This window comes from Camellia sinensis, chromosome 3, assembly GCF_055761805.1.
Source record: "Camellia sinensis isolate YWXY chromosome 3, ASM5576180v1, whole genome shotgun sequence".
Lineage (NCBI taxonomy): Eukaryota > Viridiplantae > Streptophyta > Magnoliopsida > Ericales > Theaceae > Camellia > Camellia sinensis.
Window position 1 is genome coordinate 187,191,193 of NC_138963.1, and position 9,097 is coordinate 187,200,289.

At 34.9% G+C, this 9,097-nt stretch overlaps 1 long non-coding RNA gene across 1 annotated transcript; it reads right to left on the reverse strand.

Annotated features, from left to right (window-relative positions):
- Positions 1–1,354: 1,354 nt before the first annotated feature.
- On the reverse strand, positions 1,355–6,895 carry LOC114256656 (uncharacterized). Its single transcript, XR_003627267.2, has 3 exons — positions 6,654–6,895; positions 1,971–2,382; positions 1,355–1,577 (listed from the first exon to the last, which is right to left on the reverse strand). It is a non-coding gene; the product is annotated as an uncharacterized LOC114256656 (long non-coding RNA).
- Positions 6,896–9,097: the final 2,202 nt, after the last annotated feature.

Consider the following 9,097-nt stretch of genomic DNA (forward strand, 5'->3'; position numbering starts at 1 on the left):
GAGCATGTTGTTGGGCCCGTGGGACCTACCAAGGGTCCCATTTTGATAATCCGATCTGTTCAAAGTATAGAACTCGTCGAGCACTTCATGTCCGTAAAAAATCACGTTGATTAAATAACAATAGCCACTTGATCGAAACACATTTTTGTCAATGGTAAATATGATTTTGAAAATAAATTGTTAACAAAAATGTTTTCCGATCAAGGAGTTACCGATATTCAATCAACGTGATTTTTTTCAAGCATGAAGTACTAAACAAGCTCTACATATTTAACAATTCAGATCATTGAAATGAGACCCGTGGCGGGCCCCATGGGTCCAACAACAAGTCGCTCCCATTTTTAATTGTTACAAAAAAAATCTTCTTTTTTTTTTTTTATAATAAATTTAAAAACATTGCTACATCCCACCATCGTTGGACTTCCTTCAGACAGTCACCGGAAACTCGCCGAAATGTTCAACATTACCGAGAAGTCTCCAAAGTATCGCTGGAAGTTCGCGGGAGTATTGTCGGATTGCTCTGAACGTCACTGGAAGTTGTCGGAATATCCAGAATGTTCGTTGGACGTCAAGAATATAGTCAAGGAGTCATTGGAATGTCTAGAATATTGGCAAAAAAAAAAAATAATAAATAGAAAAATTATAGCGAAAAAACATAGCTAAATGTACAAATATTCACTTCAACAAGTTAGGCCTTGGATGACGAATTTTTTGTCTCCAAAGAGCTAATTTCGTCACTATAGATATTTGTGAGGAAATATTTTCGTCACCGGTTTCGTCATTGATTGTTTGTCACTAAAAACTACTGTGACGAAAAATAATTTTGACACCAATGAAATTACTTCAGTGACGAATTTTTTTGTCACCAATAAAACAATATTTTGTCGCAAAAAATCCTTATTTTCGTCACAAAATAGTTGTTCAGTAGCATGTATATAACTTTAGTTGAGGAATAAATTTGTCACATATGTTGATCATTAATGAGGAAATAATTTCGTCGCAATAAGATGTAAAGTTGATGAAATTTTTCGTCTCCAAAAGTCATACATAGGTGACGAAATATATTTCATGACAAATATATATATATGTACGTGACGAAATATTTTGTCACCATACAACAAAATCAATGAAAACTTTTATATATAAGCTGCTATAAATTTTGTCACAATATTTTTTTATTAGCGACGAATAATCACTTTGTCATAATAACAAGTACAAATGAGGAAACAAATTCGTCACTAAACTTGTTCCATATTTTATATTTCAATTTAAATTATTATTTTACAAATATCCCTGCTCATATCCCAGTAGCCTTTTAAATGTACTAAGAAATCCACTACCTATTATACATCACTTCACAAAAAAATTCACTAAACAATTTATATTATAAATCAAAATATATCCATCAAACAACTTTAATAATAATCCATTAAGTATAACAAAAAAATATCAAAGAAAATCCCAAAATGAACTAACGTGGAGTTCACAAAAAAATAAAAATAAAAAAATAAATAAATAAAAATTCAACACTTGATCTTGATTTGCAAGTATGCTTCTAAACGTCATCAAAAACCAATCTGCAAAGAAAATAAACAAGAAAAACATTAACATATTATTAATTACATTGTATAGACCTCTCTATCTATGTCAAAACAAATTGCGTACACAATGAGTCTAGCTTAACAACCAGAAGTTCTTGTGTACATGGCAAGCTCCTATTAATCACATTACTAACTTAGAGCAACTTCAACACTGCCTAGCAAAAATATACAAAGTTTTATCTCTACTTTGGTTAGTGTGTATTTTCACAAGGGTCATGCTAAGTAAGAAGTAACTAATGAATCTATTTTAATTAAATACATCTTCAAACTTGTTAAATCTTAGTTAATAATTAGTGAAACTGTTGTGCTTTAACTAGTATATATTAACCAACATTAGAAAAATAAAAACATAAAACAAGCGAGACTTACCAAATGGTGGTCTATGAGTTCATGGGATACATTCTCCTCTAAATTGTCCTTTGAAACCTTGCTTCTTAAGAAACTCCGTGATGTATGATGTCATCTCAAAATTCCCCTCAAGCGACTCATTCATCTTCCCTATCACACTAATTTCTTTTTTTTCGTGTTTGAATTTCATGTTTCTGTGATGTAATTTCCCCTTTTTGTGACTGAATTTCGTCCTTTTGCTCTTGTATTTCCATCTCTAAATGCCTTACATAGTCACTATTAGTCGAAGCACTGCAGAGAAGGAAGGCCTCAACCCAAGTCCTTTAACATATCCCGACCTTCGCTTGAGCACCTTCACAGATAGCTCCTCTGAAGTAATTGGAACGATACTAGGTTGGGAGTAATGTTCAGCTTGCATCTTTATCATATTATCCTATCATTTAAAAAAAAAAAAATAGAAAATTGAATAAAGATATAATAAAAATTGCAATCATCATAATACAAAAGGTAAATATGCATACATAATTCTTTTCGCACTTCAGAGAAATCCACTGCTTTGTGGCATCATTAAAGTGTGTGGATTTGTAAACACATGGCAACTCTGGCAATTGGCCCCCATTTGCGCTTGTCTGATTTTTTTTTTTTTTTTTCCAATTATTAGCTGCTACTCAGCTTTTGACATTATGCAGTGTATAAATAAATGAACATAGTACATTAAAAAATGATAAAAAAAAAATTGGGGTATTTTGAGAACGGTTGCAAAAACTAGAACCAAGAAATCAGCCATTAAGTGTTGACAAGTGTGAATATAAAGTGGTTCAATATAATTCCCCATCATAAAAGCCACAATGAAATCTATAAATTATGATTAAAGGTTGAAACTGTAACAAACAAATTATGACAGAATTTTTGGCAAGTCACCAAGGGCAAGTTATATCAAAGGCCACTGAATTTCATTGTCATCAAGTAGTTTGGTCATAAATGAAACATTAATCAAGAAACCAAATATTCTGCCAGTCTTATTTCCTAGTAAAGCACTCTATTCACCAAGCAACTGCAAGGTAACTACCAAATTTGAAATAAATCCATCTCCTGCCTAACTACTTTGTACCAGACTATCTAAACATTTTATCATAGGAAACCATTTAGAAAGAAAGCAATTCAAGCTTCTGAAGTTCTCACTCTAATGGTCTATAAAAATCCTCAAGGCAGAAAATATTTACAAAACGCACAGAAACAACTAAAAACTCAAAACTCTTTTTTACAGTGAAATCAAAATGAGTAAACATGGTTAGAAAATATTGACGAGTCAGGATTCTAAGGATGCCTAAATGGATAACTAAGTTGAATGCTCCATCCTACCTATTTGCATACAATTGTCCAGTAACAAATATGTACCCAAGGGGGCAATGGGTTTCCTAAAAAGGCGAACATAGAAATGAAGTGCAGTACCAATGTGTCATGTGAATACCTAAACTGATCTGCATCAATTATCAAGTAGTATTTTCTTCCACAGATGTTGCATCCTTTCTGTCTCGCTTTGTGGCAGAAGTAGAAGTTTTAGACGGTGTAGAAGATGAGTAATTAAGGCGGTAATTGACTAGTGAAGGCCCCAAAATGCTAAATTTTTCAATAATATTGAAAGTTGTTTCAACATTAGAACGCCTCTTGAAGACCACTTTAGCACGTTTGCTCTTCTTCATGACCCCGATGACTGATTCATTCAAAGGTCCATAGTGGCTAAATATCTCATTGAGAATTGATTCGGAAGGGACAGACTCCAAGTCAGTGAAGTTCAGAATTAGTGTGGTCGAAGTCTTCTTTTTCTCACATTTCTCATCCATGTCACCTGTTTATTTTCCGTCCAATTGACAGCCCATAACAGCAGTTTCCTGTTTATAATCCAATTGTATACCCAACTCAAGAGTTGCTTCAGGTTGTCTAGATAAGCGAAAAATAGACACAAATTGTTCCAAAATCATTACACATAGTTATTCTTTTTCACTATATCTACATGGAAGAGCATAACATTTTGAAATATAACCATTAGCATCGACAAGAATCATCCACAACAGTTCTCAAATGAATTGACATCCAAAAGCAAGTTCTGTCTACTTGAGAATGAAAAACTAAACATGTTACTTACACTAGAAGCCCAGCAGGTTTATGTTGGATCTCCCCTTTTCTTTTCCTAACATAATAAACATCTAAAAGGACCAGAATTTTCAAGTTAGACTCAATCAAAGTACACTACCTGTCTAAGGTGGTTCTACAGAAGTTTGATCCTTCCATCTAGATGTCCCTACTTTGAATACTTTGTGCAAAACATTCATCCACTCCACTATCATAGACTCTTTTATATCCTCCAGTTGGGTGTATTCCTTCTCCATTATAAGCTCTAAATCATCAAAATGCTTGATTTTGCGTTGCAACTTCTTCAACTATATATTTATCCATTCATGCAAAAGCACAAACATCAAGGCCCATACTTTTGAAACGAAAATTTATTCAAGTAAAGAAAAATTGATGATAATCCAATAGAGAAGTCATCTGTACTTAACAAACTACAGAAACAACAATGTACAATTACTTGTGTTTCGATAATGGTTGCCACTAAACATTCTATTTCTTGGTCTTCCGGATCTGCCAATAACTTGGTACGCATAACAGTAGCACCAAGAGCTATTGCTGTTGCAACTCTCATTCGAAAAGTTAGAGGTATAGCATTTTTTTCAGAGGATGTTGCCTGAGAATCTATAAGAGAAAATAGATATAAATGGAAATTGTCAGAACTCCCACAATGTAGATAGCATCCCTAGCCAAAATAAATGATGGAGGGTACAAGCAATTGATTCTCAAAGGAAAAATTATTGGGTGCTCTTGGAGTGCCACATGTCCATGCTCTTCACTAGTCATTCATACTTTTGTAAGGCAAGAAAATTACTCAAGTTTTGAGTTAAATAACATATAGAAAAAAAAACGATATACATATATATATATATATATATACCTAATTCAGTGGATCTTTCCTCAACCGCTGAACCATCAACCTGGAGGACTCTGAACCAGTAAATAAACAAGTAAATCAAAAACTGTAGTGAAGTTCAGAATTATTGTGGTTGGAGTCTCCTCTTCCTCGCATTTCTCATCTATGTTACCTACTGATTTTCCCTTCAATTGACAATCCACAACAGTAGTTTCCTGTTTATAATCCAATTGTATACCCAACTCAAGAGCTGCTTCTGGTTCAACAGTGGGGGCACTCTTTTTGTTTGGGACCTTAGGTTTAACTAGTATATGCTCTTCTTCAGTGTTGCTTTGAACAATCATGTCAGTCCAATAAGAGTCTTCCATAACCTTAACCACAGATGTTTCTGTAGTTTTCGATTTAGATAATTTTTTCCTAATATGCTTGCCAGACACTTTCTCGGTTAATTTTATGTGCTCTTGTGAAATGGAATTCTCTAGGCACAATGAATTCCAGAAATTAGAGAAAAAAACTAACACTAGAAAGCAACAAGTTATTTTTCATTGGATCTCCGGCAGACACAGAGAGTTGTGAGAGCATCTCATCCGGAGAAGGGTACTTCACTTGAATGGCCTCTTTTCTTTTGGATTTCTCAAAACTAGTCCTGGAAAGTCTTTTGTTTCTTCCATTTTCACCTATAGTTTTTTTAGGATGAAATTTGTTTTCTTCACTAATTTTTGTCACCATATATATATATATATATATTCACAATAAAAAGATTTACAAGAGAAATTCGAAAAAAAAAAAGAACCAACCAATACACTAACAACAATTCCACCAAATCACATAAAAGACATTAAAGATAACAACATCAACAGAGCACATATCTAAAAGAGTTGTTAATCTTCATAATTGATATCCAACAACAACAACAACAACAACTAACAATCATAAACCACCTAAACAGATAGATATCCATAGAGCAAGAAAGATTCAAACATGCTTGTGATAGATATAGGCATAAGTGAGGCCACACTTTTACCACAGTAGTGACAGTCAAAGTAAAAGTTCCAGCACTCACACAGGATAAAATTTGTTTTTTTCTTCAAAGAATAGAATGAAACCAAAGCAAAATTCAACTCTCTCTCTCTCTCTCTCTCTCTCTCTCGGTTTTCTTCCTCAAATCTTCATCATTTTCTATCATTTTCATTTCATTGTAGTCACAAGATCAATGTCTTTCACTTTCTTAACTCAAATAAAGTAAACCCAAATATATTTACGAAATTTCTGTTCAAATAAAATAGCAAATTTTTATCCAAATCAACAATAAAGCCAGATTATGTTCAAATAAATTTGTGAAGATTGAAAACCCATAAATCAGAAATGTTTGAAAACAACACTAGTTATACCCATTTGTTTTGCTCAGATTGCATTGCCAAACATGTCGCAGTGAAAATTCAAGAGAATATATCGATGGTGACGTGTCCAGAATTGAATTGTGAAGTGGTTTTGCAGCTCGAGTCCTGCCGTCTCATTATACCCAAATTAGTGTTTGATCGGTGGAAAAATGCGCTGTATGAATCGATCATTCTTGCTTCTCAGAAATTTTACTGTCCTTTTAAGGACTGTTCGGCTGTGTTGGTTGATGATGGTGGTGAGGTTGTGACTATCTGAGTGCCCTAATTGTAACTCAATTAAATCGATGCAACACAAGAAAAAAATAGAGAAAAAAGTACCTGGATTTGATGTAGAGAATAGAGCCCTGTTTATACAAGAAGGGCGACTGTAGTGTAGGCGTTGAAGGTGGAGCAGCGAGGGCAAAGAGAAATGGTGGAAACGCTATGACGGAGAGGTATTACGTGCGTTCTGTTTTGAGAGAGAGAGAGAGAGAGAGAGAGAGAAAGAGTTGATTAACAAAAAGAAAAAAAAAGGCAAAACAGAGAAGAGGCCAAACGAAAAGTAAAACCCTATTTTGTGAGAGAGATGATAAATAGAAAAGTGGTAAAAAAAATTAATACCCTATTTTATTTTATTTTTTTGCCGTTTGATACATCAAAATTTTCCCACTAAAATTAGTGACAATATTATTTCCTTACCAAAAGATCTTAAAAATATTAAAAATTATTAATGACAAAAATATATTCCTCACAAATAATTTTATAATTAGTGACAAATTTTTTTCTCACCAAAAGTCCCAAAATTTTGGTGCCACCCAAACAAATTAGCGGGAAAAGTTTTGATGACAAAATTTAATTTTTCTTCACCTAAAAGGAAGTATTTACTGACAAAAATAAATTTCGTCACCTATTATTTTTATTTTTTTATTATATGTGACAAAATTCATAAATTCCTCACGAATCATTCTTATTTAGTGATGAAATTTATTTTATTCACTAGTTTTCGTCACCATAAGTTACTGTTGTTATAGTGATTGATAAACGGAAGGGAAAAAAAAAACATAACACCAACAAACAACAACATTAGGAAAAAATATATATATTATTTTTCAATTTTTGTAGGGTTCTAGCAAATAATTTCTAATATCGATCAAACTGAAAAACAAGCTTTAAAACTCTAAAATGTTACACTTTCAAAGTATGATTCTATTAAACATTTATCCTTATTAATCAAACTGTAAAACATGTTATGAAACTGCAAAAAATTTATAATTCTAAAGAATATTATGAAACTGTAAAATTTTACAGTTTTAAAGCATGATTCATTTCAGCACAAAAAAAACTAAAACTACAAATTTTTATAATTTTAAAGCAAGATTCATTTCAGGACCAAAAAAAAAAAAAACTGAAATTATAAAATTTAGGTGCTGTTTGGTAACACTTACGTTTTCAGTTTTCTGTTTATATTTATAAAAATTTAAAAAACTCAAATAAAAACTTGTTTGGTAAAATTTTTGATTTATAAATCAGTGGTCTCAGTTTATAAATTTGGCCAAAAAATGAAAACACAAAAAATATGTTTCCATTTTGAGTTTTCAGTTTTTTTTTTTATCACCCAACACTAGCCACCACCTGCCACCATTTTCCACCCCCGCCTTCCGTTACCACCACCCACCCCCTCTACCACCACCACCACCACCACTACCTACCACTCACCACTCACCACCCACCTGCCACCACCACCCTCCTGTCACCCACTCGCCACCACCACTCACCTGCCACCCATTCGCCACCACTACCACCACTCACCCGCCACTACCATCCATCACCCGCCACCTACTTCCCACCACTAGTCACCACCCATTTGCCACCACCATCTATCACCTGTCACCACCAGCCACCCATCACCACCACCACCACCACCCACTTGTCACCCACCCACCACCACCACCACCACCACCACCACCACTATTACCCACCACCCACCCACCTGTCACCACCACCCACTCGCTACTACCTACCACCCGTCACTGTCACCCATCCACCCACCACCACCCACCCGCCATCGTCACGCACCCACCCACTATCACCACCCACCACCCACCCGCCACCACTTACCACCACCCGCCATCCGCCACCCACTTGCCACCGCCACCCACCACCCGCTACCACCACCACCCACCACCCGCTACCACCACCACCCACTCACTACCACCCACCACTCGTCACCGTCACCCACTCACCCACCGTCACCTACCCGCCACCACCCGCCATCCACCACCCACTACCCGCCATCGCCACCGCCACCACCCACTCGCTACCAACCACCACCCGCCACCGTCACCCACCCACCCACCACCAGCTATCCATCACCCACCGTTACCACTTTCTACTGCCATTTTCCGCCGCCACTTGCCACCACTTGCAATTTCTCACTCTTTTTTATATTGTTAAATTTTTTTAAACATTTTGTCAATTACCAAACGCGTTTGTAGTTTATGTTTTTTTAAAAATAAACAAAAAATAAACAAAAACCAGTTTATAAAATTTTTGTAAATATAAACTGAAAACGTAAACGTTACCAAACACACCATAGTTTTCACTGCCCGTAACTAAAACTCGAAAATAACTTGTTCAGAATTTGAAAATTTTCTCCATTAAAACATTAAAATAGAAGTGTGTAATAGAGAAAAGGTAGAAAAATTGAGAGATTGAATGAGAGAAACAGATATAGAGATAAGATTATACTCCGATAACTATTTTTGGTTTGGATCTAGTCTGAT